The following is a 19,035-nucleotide window of genomic DNA, read 5'->3' as shown; positions in this document are numbered from 1 at the left end:
GAATTTACCTGGTTAACAGGTGTTTTATGACTTTTGCTCTCTGATTTGTTCAAGAAATTGTGATTTTGTGTTTTTTCAGCTTTTATTCATTGTGGAGGTGGAAGCAACATTCTTCGCAGCGTTTTACATCTAAGCAGAAGAGCTAGTTTTATATGTTATTTCTTGATGTGTTATTGGGTGCAGATGCAGTGACCAGAAGCTAAATCACATAAAAAAAATTATGGAAATATTAAAGGTAAAGAATTCATTTACTCAACTGGTTTCTAACGTGATATAATAAAAATTTTTATTTAAGGGGAGTCTACAATATACAGGTCTAAAATCATATTGATAATTATTACCACAAAATTTGGTAAGTGTTATAAGCTCTACATTATAGAAAATTGCATTTACAGGGAGGTTAAATTATTCTTTATAGCTGGTCAATGTTGGATCTTAAATTTGAATCCAGCAGCAGAGTTGAAATTTCAACTTATATCTTTATAACTTGGAATTATATGCTTTTTTCTTGCCATAGACCAATAAGTTTCCAGAAATGGAACTAAGTTTGTGGGATATAAATATGTCATTTTCATTAAAGAACAAGGAGAAAAAACATATAAACAAATAGTAAACAATAAACATCATGAGTACTATATTAGTGATATGAATAAAGTGCTGTGGAGATACAATTTAAATTGCTGTTAATAATTCTACTTGGAAGAGACATGGATGAATGTACAGTGAAGGTAATACTATATTTAACCTGTGTTTTGAAGGACTAATAAGATTTTACAGAGATAAAATGTGCTGACATGCTTTTGTTTATGCCAAAACATATACATGTGCAAAGTAAATGCTGTATCTAAGAGGAAGTGGAAATTTCAGTGTGGCAGGATGCAGTGTGTGTAATATAATTTGGTGGATATAAGACTGGAGATGAAGAATGGGACCATATCGTGAAGAGCTTTGATGCCAAACAAAGGTTATAATAGGAAAATATTGGAACATTTCAAGCCAAAGTGGGACAAAATCAATTTCATGTTTAGCAGTTTGTTGATGGGATTAGTAGAAATGATGAACAGTCATGTTAGTTGACTAGAGGTATAGGGAATTACTAGCAGTCCTTAGAATATTCCAGGTGAGTCCTAAGCTAAGGGAAATACAGAGGAATAAAGTTACACAGCCTTTTCTCAGGAAAAAGTTTAGACAAATTGTTGGATAATTCACTGAGACAATAAGAAAAGAGGGAGTTTTTAAAACTTAGGATCATTTATGACTTAGGAGATGTGTCACAGCATTAACTGAGATAGTGTATTTAATATTCAGTGGTACTAAAATGAAGATAACTTGTAGATGGCACAGTGGGGTTAATAAAAGACAGTGGAGACTGTATTATTCTGAATATATTAATAGATTAGGATCAATATTTATTGGCCACCTATTGAGTGCAGAGAAACAGTTCAAAGTAGTTTGAAAGACACAGATCTGTCCCCACTCCACAACTGTACACTTCAAGTATACAATTGAGTTGGGGGTTGACAGTAATGTGTGATTAAGAGCAATACTGGGAAACAATAGAGATGATTTTCCAACGTGGTGAATGATGAATTGCTTAATGATTTACAAGCTTTAAAAGGAGAGAGATTAATTAGCAGTGGCCAGGAAGATAAGTAATAGAATTTAGAGGAAATACACAGTATGTCAGCTTTCCTCAGGGGAAAAGCAAATAGAGTCACTGACTATTGGGTTTTTTGGATTTCGTGTGTGTGTGTGTGAGAGAGATTTTATAATGAAGACTGAATTTTAGAATGCTGAAAGTTTAAAACTGCCACTTTTGGTTTTGCTGGAAGTTCCAGTGATTGGGGCTAGAAACTGGACTTTATATTTCTTTACATTGAATAGGGAACTTGTTACTCTGGTTTGCTCTTTTACTCATGCATATATAAAGCAAATAGCTACACTCCCCTTATAGTGTAAACTTGAGGAGAGAAGTAATCAAAATGCAGCTGCTTCCAACCAAATGTGTTCTGTTTAATGATAGAAGTTAGGTTTATCTTATGCAAAACTGTATCCCTGCGGAGATAGAGAAATGAACTTTTTTTCCTTGAACCTGGATATATGCTATCCCATGACTGAAAACTATTATTTGTCCTTGAGAGGTAGTGTTCTTTTACATCCAAACATTTACTTGCATTTATTGGAAGAACAGATCACTCCAGGAAAGATAAGTAAATCTGATAGTGTCTTCATCCCATAATAGAAGACAGGCTGTTAGCCAGATTGAGGCTGTCACAGTCCAACTTGTGCTGCATTATTAGTATCCCACATGGAATGTTATGTAATATTTTAAAAGCCAGATACATATGATTATCTTGATTCCCAGATCCTATTTTATAGGTGGAAATGGGAATTTCCCTATAAAATAATTAAAAACTCCCTCTCTTGAGAAGAGTTAAATTCTGGAGGAAGAAATGTTGACGTCTTGGATTGGAGCAGAATTTCTTTTTGTTCCAGGATGGAAGCAGAGCTGTACTGTGACACTAAACTTTGGTGGAGTCTGAGTTGGTTTTCCTTGTGTCAGTTTGCTGAGAGCTAGGCTGGGACATAAGCTATTCTCTCAGCTTACTTTTCTTATCCCTTTAGTGAATATTTTAAAAATATTATGGCTTGATCCAGGGTATGCTTCCAGGAATGAAAAAAGCAGCTTGTTAACAATGCTTGCATTGTATGGGTGACAGGAGCTTTGCTTAAGAAGTCACTTTTGAGTAGCAGGTTTGGGGGGCATCTGTGGTCCAAAATGAAAGTGATGAGAAGGAGGGGTCTGAGGAGCATATGTGCATGCTTTATTAGTCTCAGAAATTTTAAGGGTCTCAGAAGTGGAGTGGAGAACTTAGTAGAAGAATGGACGTCCTGAAGTGCGATGTGGTCTCTATGACTGAGCATTGAAAGAAAATTGAAAGTCAATGACATCTAGGGTATGGTTAATAGAAAAATATAAAGCTTTATTACAGTTGGCCAAAAGTTCAGGAAACTCCTTTTCCACTAAAGGGGGATTCATACATAAGATCATATTACAGTCAGTTTTTCTTACAAGCATCTCTTTAAATGGAATGCGCTAAATAAACCATATGAGATTTTTGTAATTATTAAGGTTCATGCAACCAAGCAATTAATTTCAACTCACTCCCATTTTTAAAAATGAAAAAGCAGCACATAAAAACAGATTATGGAAATGAAACAAAATACTTGAATAAATTGAAGTGTCGGAACCCAGTATTTTTCATAACCTAAAATGTATTCTTCAGGTACTCAGGGGATTTTGTAGATGAACCTGATATTAATATCAGTCTCAATGAGACTACTTCAGATGTTTGCTTTAGCACTTCAAGAGACTATATCTGTATAGAACTGATTTAATTAATATTCTACGTCAGAATAAATAGCATTGGAAATGAAAGATTAGTGGTGGGTGTGGTGAATCACTGAATTGCTCTAATCCTCTAAACCACACAAGTATATGATAGGATTATTAGTGGTCCTTGAAAAATGTTCTTCTCAGCCTTCCTGTTTAGTGATACTTGAGGCTACAATGTTTTGACGTGTATTATTCAAACCCTTTTGTATTCATCCTGACTTACAGCCTACTATTTGCCAACGTCTAACCTAGAGATCTTGTTGGTTAAGCAACCTCTTTGTAACTCAGTTTTCCTTGATTCAACATGGTGTAAATACTGCTTTACCATCGTTTTAAGAAATAATGAAGTAGGTGCTCTTTCTATGCCATGGACTCGCTTAAACAGCAGGGAAATTCTTGAGTATAAAGTTACCCATAGCTTATTTCTCTTTTACATCAATGAATCAAACTATATGAAAACAAACATAAAAGCAATGTTAAACTAGTATTTTTATTACTTATTAACATTAGCAGATGTGCAGAAATGTATCTGAGTTAAATGTTTAAAAACCAAACACAGTATTAATTTATTAATTAACTAGTCAGTAAGTAATTAAGTAAGTAAGTAACGTTGAGGCTACTATTCTCCAAGTGCTGGGTTGAGCCTTGGGGATATAATGGTGAACAAATGGTGACTGATCTTACAGTTTAATGGAAAAGACAAACATTGAACTAGAAATTGGAAGTGTAATGTGCTTAAAAAGTTGAAGTAAAGGATAAAATGGAAACTTAAAACAATAGGGTGAACCTAGTATGAGAGCCCATTTACAGCTCCTCTGGCAAAAACGTAGAGTATTTGCAGGCAGAGAAAACATCATGGATAAAACCCTTAAGATGAGAGGGGTAGGGAGAGGAGTAATTTCAAGAAACTGAAATAAAAACAGACTTGTATTTATAGAAAGAGTAGCATATGATATATGCTACTGTTACTATAAATACAACATATATATTGCATTTTAATAAAAATGTGGATTTATGTATAACATATATATAGAGAGAGAATGGAGAAACACAGGATTTATAAATGCAGAATCATGTATATGAGGATAGAATGGTTTTGGCCTTTATTCATAGGGAGACATTGAAAGATTTTTAAAATGTGAGTAACATGATCCAATTTTAATTTCAAAATATCTTTCTGGATACAATGTAAAAAGAAGATTAGGGGTAGGAAAAGTGAAGACATTAGGAGAGATGATGGTGACTCCGACTAATATGGGGGAATGGGAAAGGAGAGGAGTGGAATATTTTGAGAAATAATTGGCAGGTGGAATTGAAAGGACTTGGTGATTGATTAGATGGCAAGTGTGGGAAAAGGGAGATTCTGTGAGGACTCCTAGATTTATTGTTTGTATAAGGTGGCAGATAGTGGTGTTAATTACTAATGTAGGAAACACTGACATGGGATCAGATTTTGTAGTTGTGAGATTTTTAAAAAATTATTTTTGAGAAGATAAGTTTAGTTCTGATCATGTTGTGTTTGAAGGGCCTTTTAGTTATGTATGCGGGGGTAATAGTTCAGAGTGTGTACATATAGCTCTGGAATAGAGTAGAGGGAAATGAGCTTCAGGTACAGATTTATAGGTTATTAACTTATTAAATTAGTTTGTTAAGGAAAAATGGATAGCGTGATCAGATAAGAATGTCTAGGAGTGAATCTTAGTTACCCTAATTTTTGGGTCACCTGGGAAAGGAAATCTAGCACAGGACACTGGGAAACAGAAACTAGGAAGAATACCAGAAGAATATCTCTATTGAGGGAAGAAAGCATTTTGTGAATTTCAAGTTGTCAGTATTGTAGAGCACTGACAAAATAATTCCATGTGTATATGCATACATTTCTAGTAAAATCATACTAGTTAGGACAAATTAATGTCCTAGTAAAATGTCTAGTAAATGTCTAGTAATGTCTAGTAAAATCATACTAGTTAGGACAAATTAATCAAGGTTAAATGAATAGCTAATGACTACTTCCTTTCCGTATTTATCCAAAATTTTAATGTCTGTATTTTGAAAACATCCAGTGAATTGCCATATCTACTTCCCCAATATCTATTGCATTTCTGCTCTGACAGTTATTTCACCGCCTCCGCACTAATTCAGTACTTTGCTATGATTTTCCAAGAACCTCTCACCTAGTTCACTTATGTCTCATCACCCCCTGCTTTAATGCATCTTATGTACTGAAGGCTTAGTTTTTCTAATTTATCATTCTAATTTTACCAGTGGCTCACTTTTTGCTCAATTTATGATGAATTTCTATGTGACAGGGGTACAGGGATATATAATAAATTATAAAGTTTTAATTCCACTGCAAGTGGCAGTATTAAATAAAGTGGTAGGATAGGCCTCATTAAGAATTTGAGATCTGAGCAAACACTTGAAGCAGATGAGGTAGGTAGTGCAGTGGAGAGTCGGGAGAAGCATATTCAGGGAACCACTCTTAGGCAGGAGTGTGCCTAGAACACGTGAGGATTAGTAAGATGGTCCATTTTGCTCGCAGGAGAAATGCAGTAGGATTTTAGGCTCTAAAGGGAAGAAGTGGGGTAGATTTTGAGGGCATTGCAGGCCATTGTAAGAACTTAATTTTGCTCTAAAAGGGTGGTAAGAAATAAGATTATTTGCTATAAGCATTAAAAGAAGCATTCTTGCTGCTGTGTTGAGAAGAGATTGTAAGAGTGTAAAGGCAGGAGTAGTAGGGAAGCTTTAGAGTAGCCCAACAAAGTGATTCATATTAGGTTGGTAGCAGTGAATATGGCTGGAAGTAGTCAGATTTCAGATGTATTTTGAAGGAATAGCTAACGGAATTTGCTGATGGATTTTATTGCTTTGTTAGAAAAAAATGAACCAAAGTTTTCTTCTCTCTCTTTCCCTCCCCCACTTTTTTCTTTTTTTTGCTTGAGTAACTGAAAAGTTGGAATTGACATCAACTGTAATGGTAAAGTCTACAATAGAGTAAGTCTCTGGCGTGGAGCTGGGGAGATTAGGAGTTCAATTTTTGTTCTGCTGAGTTTAAGGTCTTTTAGATTTTAAAGTGGAGATGTCTAGTAAGCAAATGGATTTAAGAATTAGAATTGGGAATGAGATCTGGATAAAATACATAAATTAGGGAGTTTTCAGCATACAGCTGGAATTAAAAGCCACAGACTAGATGAGATCATCAAAGGAGTGAGCATGATACAGAAGAGAAGACAGCCTAGAAGTGAGTCCTGCATCATCACTACAACATTAAGTAATCTGGGAGACAAGGGAGAACCTAAAAAGATAAAGAAAAGGAGTAACCCATGAAGCAAAAAGCAAAAGAGGTTAAAGCCTTGGAAGCCAAGGGGTGGAAAATTATCAGGATTAGGAAACATCAGCTGTATGAAATGTTGCATTGGTCAGATAAGACTGGGACTGAGAATTTAGGATGTAGCCATAAGGAAGTCATTAGTGACCTTAACATGCAATTTCACTGCGGCTATGGAGGTGAAAAAGTGCTCGAAGTGGGCTTAAAAGATAATAAAAGGAGATGAACTGGAGACCTTAATATGGCAATGCTTTCAAAGAGTTTTGCTGCAAAGGGGAGAAAGAAATGGGAGAGCAGATTGGAGGGATAGTGAGGTTAACATGTTTGTATGCTGTTAGGAATGATCCATCAGAAAGCAGAAAGCACAAACTCAATGTGAAGGGAGGGGAGTAATGCTGGAGCTGTATCTTTAAATGAATGAGGAGGGGTGGGTTCTAGTACCTGGATGTCCAGGTACTCTTCTGAGTGCCCTACATGTGTCAGCTCAACTTATCCTCATGCAACTCCTATGGAATAGTTATTAACTTCCCCATTTTACCCAGGGTCATAGCTAGTTAGTTAGTGGTGGAGCCGAACCCAAGCAGATTTCCTTCAGATCTTGAGCTGTTAAACACTGGCATCTGATTTCCTGTCCTGTATTCAGGACTTTAACCCCTGTGACCCTGCAGGAGCTGAATTCCCATCTGCCACTGCATTTTTCTGAACTGGAGACTAGCAAGCCTGTGCATGGCTCATTTCGACTCAGTAATGCATAATTTTGTTACATTTCTTGCTTACAGAGAGAGTTACGATAGTTTTAAGGCATGTTTTTCTTTTAGAATTTCACTTTTCATATATATTCATCATTGTTTGGTGTAGAAGAATGTATAAATGAATTGACTTACTGTGCCCCAAGGCTATATATTTAAGAAGAATCTTAATGACATTTAGTAAACAATTTAGAAGATATTGTTAATTCAATTCTAAATTCTAATTCCATGTATTTGAATTTATTGGCAAACTCCCTCATATTCTCACCTTAGCATTGAATTTCTATAATTTTTCTTATGCTTCCATATTTTCTTTTTGTTTTTCATTCCTAATATTTTGCTCCACTCTAACAAAATTTGCTTAAATTGTCTTATGTTTAGTGTCAGCTTTTTATTCTTTAGAGAATACCCTTTGTTTTCTGAGCTGATAACCCATGTTCCAACACCTTATTCAACATTTTATTCAAAAAATAACTTTCTAGGAATTCTCCCTGGATTCACTCTCTATAACACTCACATCACATCTTTCATTTTTATAGTAGATTGTTCTCTACTGACTGATATATTGTAGCTATTCTCTAGACATATTCAGTGTTTTGTATCCCATAAATAAGTTTTAGTTTCTTAGAGGGCTGGAATATTGTATTCTGAATTTTTCAAAAAGTACATTCTTTCTAGGCAATGATAACTATGTTTTGGATAATAATTTGTACTCAAAAATATACGTCAATAAGTTAATCTTTATTTTATCTGTAATGGGGATAAAAATTATAACAAAAACCATAAAATGAGAGGTAAAGTCTTTTCTTTATAAGGAAGTGGCAGATAGAATTCAAGGGGAAATTAAATACCTATTACCGTATAATTTCAATTATTCATTCATTCAACAAATATTTTTCCTTGAGTTCTATGTTCCAGGCACTGTCCCAGGCGCTATTCTAAATACTTGAACATGATTATTGAACAAAACAAACTAAGTTCCCTGTCCTCATTAAGCTCTGTATGGATCCTATGGGAAAAGCAGATGATGTAATGTCAAAATTCATCTTAAGAAGTGAACCTGGAATAAATAAAACACCTATTAGCAAAACAAAAAATTACTTTTTTTTTTTTTTTTGACGGATGGTACTAAGCCCTGAATTTTTGTTGAAGAGTTAAGTGATCTATTTAAAAATGTGAGGTCATTACTCTAGGTGGGGAACTATACAGAGGGGAAAACAAGGAGTTCAGGGATGAGGATTAGGTATCATCACACCTTCACTGATATGTGAGACACCCAGAATGCAAACTTTGGAGAGGTGCTTTGAGATTAAATGGGAATACAATTCTTAACTTTTATTTGGGGGTGCTTAAATCATTAAATAATACTATATTGTTATTTATTTTCTCTTTGACCCATCTATGTTCCTTTTTTCTCTTTCCTGCCTCTTTAAAAATTGACTATTTTTATGATTCAATTTTATCTTCTTTATTAGCTTATGGTTAAACTCTATCTATCTATCTATCTATCTATCTATCTCTCTATCCTTCTATCTATCTAATTGATCTAGGCCAGTGGGTCTCTACATCTGTGACTATTTGACAATACTGGAGACCTTTTTGGCTGTCACAACTGGGGGATGCTACTGACATCTAGACAGCAGAGGTCAGGAATCCTACTAAACATACTGTAATACAAGGGCAGTATCTGGCTCAAAAAATTATCTGGCTCAAAATGTCAATAGTGCCAAGGTTGAGAAAGTATGCTCTAGTGTTTACAATATAGACCTTTTTAAAAAATACAGTTTTTTTAAAATTATTTATTTTTAAATGGAAGTAGAGTTGATTTACAATGTTTTAGGTATAGAGCAAAGTGATTCAGTTATATATATTCTTTTTCAGATTATTTTTCCTTATAGGTTATTACAAGATATTGAACATAGTTCCCTGAGCTATACAGTATGTCCTTGTTGTTCATCTATTTTATACATAGTGATGTATATATGTTAATCCCAACCTTTTAATTTATCCCCCACCCCGAGCTTTCCCCTTTGGTAACCATAAGTTTGTTTTCTATGTCTCTGAATCTATTTCTGTTTTGTAAATAAGTTCATTTGTATCATTTTCTTTTAGATTCCATATATAAGTGGTATCATATGATTTGTCTTTCTCTGTCTGACTTATTTAGTATGATAATCTCTAGGTCCATCCATGTTGCTGCAAATGGCATTATTTCATTCTTTTTTATGGATGAATAATATTCCATTGTATATATATACCACATCTTCTGCATCCATTCATCTGTTGATGGACATTTTGGTTGCTTCCATGTCTTGGCTATTGTAAATAGTGCTGCCATGAACATCGGGGTGCACATATCTTTTTGAATTAGAGTTTTCATCTTTTCCAGATATATGCCCAGGAGTGCATTGCTGGATCATATGGTAACTCTATTTTTAGTGTTTTAAGGAACCTCTACACTTTTATAATATAGATCTTGGATTCATAAGAGTCTACTTTCAAATATTATAACATTTCAAGTAAAGTGTAATGCTGAGACTTTCTCAGTATTTCTGCTCCTCCCCTAGAGGCAAACAACCAATTCTCCCTCCATAAAAATGTTTCCTGAACCCTTCTCTCCTCCCCCATTGCAATGAATTCTGCTTGTATCAGTGCAGGCTCTTGAACATGTTTAGGTATCCTGCCTCTCTCCCACTGGCAGATGGCTTTTGCCTGTTAGTACAGGCCTAACCCAGTGGTAGTTGATCTTGCCAAGCGTCATGGCAAGTCTTGGTGAATAGGAGGTCTTCCGCAGCTTCCCTAACAGCAGACTTGTCTCGTATAGAGAAGGTTCCAAGACAAGGGCAGATTCTGTGCCTGTCCTACAGTGGCCACTGATCACCATCTCATACTTATAAGAGTCCTGAAGCATGAACGGTGCCTCTAGGTGCTGCTACTCAACTCTCAAACCTACTTCAACCCTTGATGTCCACACCACCCAGATGGCATTCACAGGTCTTCTGCTTTGCCACTAATTTTCTGTGAGGACCCTATGGAGGCCTGTGAAAAAGACCTGGAGAATGGATGAAAATTTCCCTTACATTTGAGTCTGCCAAGTATTCTAAACTGTTAAACTAGCTCACAGTGAGTCTATTAATTTGTCAAATTTCAGTTGTTTCCCTCTTACTTGCTCTTATGGAGACTACCTTCTTCCTCTCTTCCTGTCTTGTACTACACAAAATGAAGCCATGTGCTTTACTCCTCAAAGGGGCTTTTTTCGTTTTGAAATATAGGTTATCAAGTTTCCTTGTGGCTTCAACTCTGTAAAGGGCTCCAAAAATTATGCTTTGGTAAGTTATTAAGCTTTTTCTTGTTGTTAGAGTTTTAAGTTCTCACTTAGCACCAAGTAACATAGCACTGAAATACATAAAGCAAACAGGGCACAGGGTAGTACAGTCTACTCAGTCAATAATCACAATCTATGGCAAAGTAGCAGCATGCTTGTGGCTGGCTCCTGGTTCATTATTTAAAGGTAAAACCTTAAGTTGTGAGTATTCAACACAATCCATGCATGTGCAAACATATGCTCATATACATCAAAATCTTCCCAACACAGTTCTCACCCTTTCTACATCTCATGAACTTTGTATTTTCTTGTTTGAGTCTATTCTATTCTATTCTGTTCTATTCTGTTCTACATAAAATGTTGATTTTTACTTGATAAATTGCTTTCCCCACCCACTAATTAATAAAATTATAGTTTACAAAACATTGTCTTAAAGTATATTTCTAGAAGTGAAATAATTGTTTCATAAGTACACATTTGTATTGTCTCTCTTTTAATAGATAAAGAAATTTAATAAAATCTGTTAAATTCTATTAAAAGAGAGATACTATGAAAAACCCTTGCCTACCTAACAAAAATGATGACAGGAGGTACTTGAGGAAAATAAGTAAATACATCAGAAAGTGCTGAGATCAATGCATAAACATGGAATGTCTGTCTATCTATCTATCTATCTATCTATCAATCATTTATTCTTGAATATAACAAAGACAAATAGAAATGTTTAATATAAATAGTAAACTTCTCTCTTCTCTCTCATCTTTCCCCATCCCACTAACCAAATTAATTACTGTAATATCTTTAATGTTTTCTTGTGTTTCTTTCTTAAAATTTTGTATGCAAATTCAAGAAAAGGCATATACACCTTTTATACAGATAGTATCAACAACTCACTGCATTCTATATCATTTTATAACATACTTTTTTCCTTCAGTTCATCCATCTTAGAGATATTAAGCACTTATTTAATTCTTTGTAAACTTCTGCCTAATAAGGATTTTAAAAATAAATCAATCATTTTCTTATTTATGGATATTTAGATTTTATTTTTCAGTTTTTAACTCTTACACACAATGCCACAATCAATAGTCTATCTTGTATATATTAGGCCATATTTATTTATTTTTGGCTGCGTTGGGTCTTCGTTGCTGTGCGCAGGCTTTCTCTAGTTCCTGTGAGCGGGGGCTACTCTTCGTTGAGGTGCATGGGCTTTTCATTGCAGTTGTTTTTCTTGTGGAGCACGGGCTCTGGGTGTACGGGCTTCAATAGTTGTGGCACATGGGCTCAGTAGTTGTGACTCGCGGGCTCTAGAGCGCAGGCTCAGTAGTTGTGACGACGGGCTTTGTTTCTTTGCAGCATGTGGGATCTGCCTGTCCCTCACACTGGCAGGCAGATTCTTAACCACTGCGCCACCAGGGAAGTTCTAGGCCATAGTTTTATTTCAGCCTTCCCATCAGATAAGTACCTAATAATGGAATTACTAGATAAAAAAGCATATGTATGTTAAATTTCGATATTGGTATATTGCCTTCCCAAAGGCTGTTTCAGTTTATTCCCCCTCTGATTATATGTGAGAATGCCTCATTATTCAGATCTCCATCATACTCCTAGCATTGCACTTGCTTTGCTGGGATGAACCACTCTTACTTGTAGTATTTATTATTCTTTTAATGTTTGAGTTAGTTCTGTTTAATAATATAGTGTGTGTGTGAGAATGAGTATATGTGTGGGCATTGTGTGTGTGTGTATGATTTTTTCCATCTATATATTGTGGGAGACTGAGCTGTAATATTAATTTGGGAGGTCACATTTTATCAATGTGAAACATTTTTTAAAATCTGAACAAATTTCAAAATGTTTTATTTATTTCTATGTTAAGTTTTTAGATATATGTTGCAACATAAAAGTCACCCCCAAAACTTAGTGACTTAAAATAATAATATTATTTCCACTAATTCTGGGCTGATGGGTATCAACAGGATAGTTCTATTCCTGGCAGTTTTAGAGATTATCAGCAATTTAAATTTGTTGAAAGGAGGTAATGTGTACTTCTACATATTATTGATGTAGAAGACTAAAATGGGATAAAAACTGATGTGGAGAAAGGAAATTAATAAATATGGCTACTTTGGGTATTAAACCTGATGATCAAATAAACATTTAAAAATGATATTTCCCCAAGTGATTGATTTTGGCTTATATTCATAACAATGAGTTATTGAATCTGCTCTTATTGACAACACGTTTTGTACCAGTTTCCCTTCGAACAGCCTGATGGCAACATCTATAAATGGGCATGTTTCTTCTGTTTCCCACCCTAAATGCCCCAATATAGTTCTGTCTATTTAGTTATTATATATCACCTACCATCTTTGCTCCAAAGCACTTTGTGGACAGAACACATTCAATCAAATGTAGGCTAGGAAATGCAGCTCTGTTGACTAAACTGATTCTTGAATTTCTCTCTAGGGCACAACCTTAAAACACAACCTGAAACAACATTTTGCTATTTAATTCATCAGCAGAAAATAGCTATGCTGAGATGAAATAAAGTTAGGACTGCCTGAGTTAACATGGACATTCGGTACGGATAGTGTTCAGAGTTTGGGTTACTCAGATACTCTCTTAAGTAAGAAACATAGGAACAGTGTTCCCAAACTCAGGAATTATAATTGTAAACATACATTCTTATACTGTGGATGGAACTTATGCTTGTGGCTACAGGGTAGGGAAAAGAAGAAGAAAATCAACATTGTTACAATCATTTTGACACCTCTTTGAGGAGCAAAGTTAGAAACTCAAATCAGGGTGTTCAGTATTTGAACCAGAATAGATCAGTCCTTGGCTGCCCAGTCAGTGCTACTAACATTGCTTTTTGGAATTGCATTATTCCAGCTGGAGATGCTTCATGTCAGTTTAATCATGAGCCCATTGCCCTGAGTTCTGCTATCATCACTTCCAAAGATTTATATAGCTTTGAAAGTATCTACATAGCTTTGCATTTCCCTCACTTTGGGAAGGCCAAGCCAATTTTTTATTAGCTTCTATTGTTTCCAAATGTTCAGCACTGAATTTAATTGTGCAGAGGGTGTGGCTTTAATGCTTGATACTAACTACTATCAGCACTGTTCTGTAATCTCGTTCTTATTTGCCACTCCCATGCTCCTTATTAATAAACTTCATACCTTGCAATCAAATTATTAATTTAGTTACCACCTTAGCAGCATGAGCAAAAAAAAGAGAGAGCCAGTGTTCTACACTTCAAGAAATAGATCTTGAAATGAAAGTCCTACTGTTCAACTGATATCTTGCTTCTACCCCCCGCCTTTGTACTTTGTTATAGACAAGTGGCTCTACCGTATATGATTCTTCATCCTAGGCCATGTAAGCCTGCCATAAGTAGAAGCCCACAAAAATACATTGTGATGCCAGCTTCAGAGAGGATTGTATCTTGCTCCCACTAAGACATAATATAAAAAAAAATATATATATATATATATATAGAGAGAGAGAGAGAGAGAGAGAGAGAGAAAGGGAAAACAGCAGAGAGAGAATGCACGCTGGTAAGATGATAAGATTTTGCACTCTCCTTTCTGAGGTTCTACTGGGTATAAACAGGAACCATTTAAAACCTAATGCAAGTTATTGATTTTTTTTTTGTTGAATGTGAGACTGCATGCTTATCATCATCTCTGGCTCTAATTCCTTTCAGTGGTTTACTATAGTTTTCCAGTTCAAGTGCTACAGTAAGTTAGAGAAGACCGAACAGGCCCTCTTAAAGTCTTGAAGGTTTAAGAGAGAAATCTGGATATGAACTAAAAACACTTATGATGGACAATTTCTATGTCTACCTTATCCTGTTTACTGCTCAATCATTTATTTTTTTTCATCTCTGAAACACCTTTATTACAAGGGTGTTTTAAATGACAACTTCCAATTCTTTCTTAATTTGCTTTGTCACCAATTCCAGTTATAACTCTATTTACATATAACAATAAATCTTGCATTGATCTTTGCATCCTATTTAAATTGTTCTCATCAGGCCATTCCAGTGAATGGAAGTGTGACTGTTGTGTGACACGTTGACCAGTGTTATTGAGTGGGGGTAGAGGGGGGCCCAGGACAGAGGGAGCCCACTTCACAGGTGCGGGTGGGGAGCCGGCCTCCCTCTCCTCTGGCCCCCACCCCAAACTCACAGTGATAGGCACCTCACTTCCTCGCCCTTCAAAAAGGGTGAATAAAGAAATCCCTCCCAGTCCAGGAAATGATTTGGACTTCCATCTTCAACAGGGTTGAGATTTCCCCCACTCTTCCTGCCCCCTGATCAAACACTCAGATCCTAAGGCTTCCTAGGTGCTGGTCCTGCCCTGACCCGCCAAAGGACTGTCTCTCCATGATCAGGGCCCTTCTGCCTTCTTGCCTTTCTTCTGTCACCAGTTCCGAGAGGAATTTCTTTGGACAGACACGATGCAGCATCAAGAAGGGTCACTCCCACGGCCCCCTCCTCACCTCACAGGTGATGGGAAGGTGCAGTCAACCAGGAACATTAATATGAGTAAAAAATGAACTTGAAAATGACAGGCTATTAATTAAACAAATCTATAAAAATAGTTAGGACATAACTCTGTTCAAATAAATATGAAATAAATAGGCTCCAAGCAGCGTGATACGTTGCATCACTGGAATGTGAGGCTGGTCCCACTTTGCCCCAGTTGGGATTGGACACGAACCCCCAGGGTGTCAGAAACAGACTTTAATGCAGTTGACCAAGCCATTGGCTCTCTTTGTCTTCCCTCTGGAAGAACAGAACTTGTACATTTGTCCAGCTTGTCTTTTCCAACAATACATAATTAAGGCCTTGAACGCCTTTTCCTTCTCTCACCAGGGCGTGCAGACTCAGGGCAGAAACTGCCCTTCTTGCTTCAACACAATGCCCACTGCCCTCATGCCAGCGGGGAGGGAGAGGGAGTTAGTTCTGAGCTGGTGCCAGTCCTGACAGAGGCCGGGGCCAGCTCAGAGCCCCAAGAGCCCCCAGCAGCAGGCAGCAGAGGCCCTCTGGGTCCCAGGACCCATGAAGCCACGCGCCAGGACGCCAGGCAGCCTTGCCCTCGTCATGCACATGGGGATCCAGGTGCCCATCTGCAGGGCAGCTCAGAAGCCAGACTCCTCCCTCTTCCCTACCAGTGGCTGCGCTGCCAGTTGGGAAGTCAGGCTGAGGTCGGGTAGAATTACCCTTCCCCATGGACTGAGCGGAGAGGAGCAGCGTGGGGAGTGGGCTGCGGGCCCTCCTCCTACCATTTAAAACAGCAGCAAGGAAGGAAGCAAGGTGGGCCCGAAGGTGCCCTGCGCCAATGGTCTGGCTGCGAGGTCGCGATGGAAGAACTAAGCCAGCTTCCCAGCCCAGCTATTCGGCAGGCACCACAGGAAACGTCCTGTCCCCACACGTGCGAGCCTGTGTTCTGCTGAGCCCTGGACCCTGAGGAACACCCATAGGTCTTCCCTGGGATGGACACGAGGGTCAGCCAGGGTCAGCAGGACATACACCGTGGGCCTGCCGGCTCTGCCCCCACCCTTGCAGGTGCATCCTATAGGGTTTTCACAGCTTGGCTTAAGTCAGCTCAGTGTTGGCACATTCACAGAATGAGATGGCTACACACCCCGGGGCTGCAGGCCCAGGATCAGCGAGTCCGTGGGCAGGCTGGCCTCCCTCCCGTCACTGCGACTGCACGCCTCGGGTGATCTTCAGGTTCTCGTACACCATGTAGCTGATGCTCACGGCTGGAATCACCTTCCTGAAGTTGGGGGCCAGCCCCCAGTACAGGTCAAAGGCCCCCTCGGTCCACAGAATCTGTTTGAAGAGGCTGATCATGGTCACCTCCGGAGAGCCCTCAATGGAGGCTTGGGCCTGCATCCGGGTCCTGACCAGGGCCAGTGGGTAGCTGGCCAGCTGGCCACAGGCGCTGGACACGGTGCCACAGGCCAGGAGCACAAACACTCTGGGGTGTGCGCTGTTCACTGCATAGCACTGCAGCCAGGCATTCTTGAGCATGTCGTAGACGGCCAGGTCTATCCCAGCGTAGGGGATGATCCCCAGCATGTTGGGAACATAGCCTTTGTAGAAGGCAGCCATGCCCTCTCTGGCTAGGATCTTCCTGGCACAGTCCAGCATGCCCGAGTACTGGCCTGTGTTGCACAGGGCCATGCGGGTCTTCAAGACCTCATCGGGTAGCTGCTGCTCTGGGCGATGGCCCCTGCCAAGGACCCTGCCAAAAGCCTCTCGCGAATCTTCAGAGTCTCTTGGTCACTCCCAATGAGACACTAGATCTGCGTCATAGGCCATGAACTTGATGGCCGACTCGGGGGCAGTTTTGAGGACGTTGATGCCGTTGCCCCGCCAGAGTGATTTGGCCCCTCTTGCTCGAATCATCTGGGTGAAGCCACCCACGATGCACATGTTGTTCCTGCGGGAGGTGTGGACCTGCCTGAGCACCTTGAGTCTGTCCAGGGGGGCCGTGCAGGTTCTTGATACAGCCCCCGCCCCACCGCCAGCCACCAGGTGTCTCCACCACATCCCTGTCTGCCTCTCCTCCGCCGTGAACTCATCGGGGACCGTCAGATTCTCACCCATATCAAAGATCGTGGAATGCTTCCAGTACAGGATGATCTCAGGGATGTTTTCCACGGGATGCAGGAGGCGATAGTCTCGCCACTCGTTCCAGTCGATGGTCATCGTACCATTCTTGTCCATGCTCTTGAGGATTTTTTCTGCCTGCTGTTCAGATATCTTGACTCCCAGGTCCCGCAGGGACTGCATGATCTCCTGCGCGTCGATCCATCCATCATTCTTCTTGTCCAAACTCTTGAATACCAGCCTCAGTTTCTTCTCGTGATCTTGGCAATAACGGGCAAACTCTTCAAAGTCTAGTTGCCCATTGAGGTCTTTGTCGCCAGCTTGTACAATTTTCCGGATCTCGCCCTCTGTGCGGTGCAGTCCCAGGAGCCGAAGTCCCATGGTCAGGTCGTTGACACACAGGCGGCCTTCGCGGTTGACTTCGAGAGTCTGGAAAAGGCTCCAAAGGCGCAGCCGGTGGTCCGGGCCCCCGCAGACGGTGCCGCCGCAAGGGTCCACGGACGCTGGCGATGAGGCGGACGGCTAGGCGGTGGCTGCGGCGTCCGGCAGCGGGGAAGCCACACAGCGGCACAACACACTGCTCACCATCGGGCGCGAGGCAGGGGTGACGGGCCAGCGGGGAGAGCGCGGAAGACACGCAGGTGTCCTTAGTCCAGTAGCGTGGACTCCAGGTGCCGGCAAGCTGGCGGAATGGGCAGCTTCCGGGTGCTCAGTCATTTAAATGTCTTATCTTTCATCTGCCTCCAATACATTCCCCTATGTAGGGTAATTAAATTACACTATTTTGACCACTCCATAACTGTGCTGTACCTATGGCAAAAACTTCATTCTAGATACCTTATTCATTAGACCTTCTATTTTGATTCTGTCCAATATTAGTTCCACTTTTTAATTAAATTTCATGCTAAATGACTCTCTTTATCGGTTAGTTGAGAATAACAAAAACATGATGTATCATACAATTTTGAAATTTAATAATTAAAAGATCTGGAAATGCATTTTTTTTTTTTTTTTTTTGATTCAAGAGAATCTAAAACCCCATTAGGAAACTTTCTTTTGTCTGACTAATGATGTATAAGAACAGTGAGAGTCATGGGTGATGGATCCTCTTGGAAGAAATCAATTACTGTCTCATCCACTCTTTCCCTGTGGGAATAGAATGAATGTCAGTACAATTCCAGTTGGCACAAAACCTTGCAAAATGTTTCCCTTTCTTGCTAACATTTGAAAACGTTTCAAGTAAAAGAAGGCACTAACCCTGTTGTTTGTGTAATTTCTTTCTCTCTTCTTGCCTTTCTTTCACTGGATCACAGAAACAATGCAAATTTCACTGGATTAATATGATTCAGTTATTATACTCTGAAATGTTTAATTTACCCTCATTGTAAGAATTTGAGAAATATTTAAATTTTCTTTTCTTTTCTAAGCTGATTTGAAATCCAATAAGATAACTCTGAAGTAAACTTAACATTTTTAATTTGTGTGAAAAATTTGTCTCTTGCTGATGGGGTTGGTGACAAAAGAGAAATGACAAACTAATGTCTCTTATTCTTTAATTATTGTATCAGCCAGCAACTGTCTTCCCCAAGCTCAGCCATAGGCTAA

General features: G+C 38.9%; 1 pseudogene; it reads right to left on the bottom strand.

Annotated features, from left to right (window-relative positions):
• Positions 1 to 16,512: 16,512 nt before the first annotated feature.
• On the bottom strand, positions 16,513 to 18,018 carry LOC115855699 (calcium-binding mitochondrial carrier protein SCaMC-2 pseudogene; annotated as a pseudogene).
• Between the last annotated feature and the right edge of the window lie 1,017 nt (positions 18,019 to 19,035).

This window comes from Globicephala melas, chromosome 4, assembly GCF_963455315.2.
Source record: "Globicephala melas chromosome 4, mGloMel1.2, whole genome shotgun sequence".
Lineage (NCBI taxonomy): Eukaryota > Metazoa > Chordata > Mammalia > Artiodactyla > Delphinidae > Globicephala > Globicephala melas.
The sequence above is the reverse complement of the archived record's forward strand: the minus strand, read 5'-3'. Positions and strand labels throughout refer to the sequence as shown.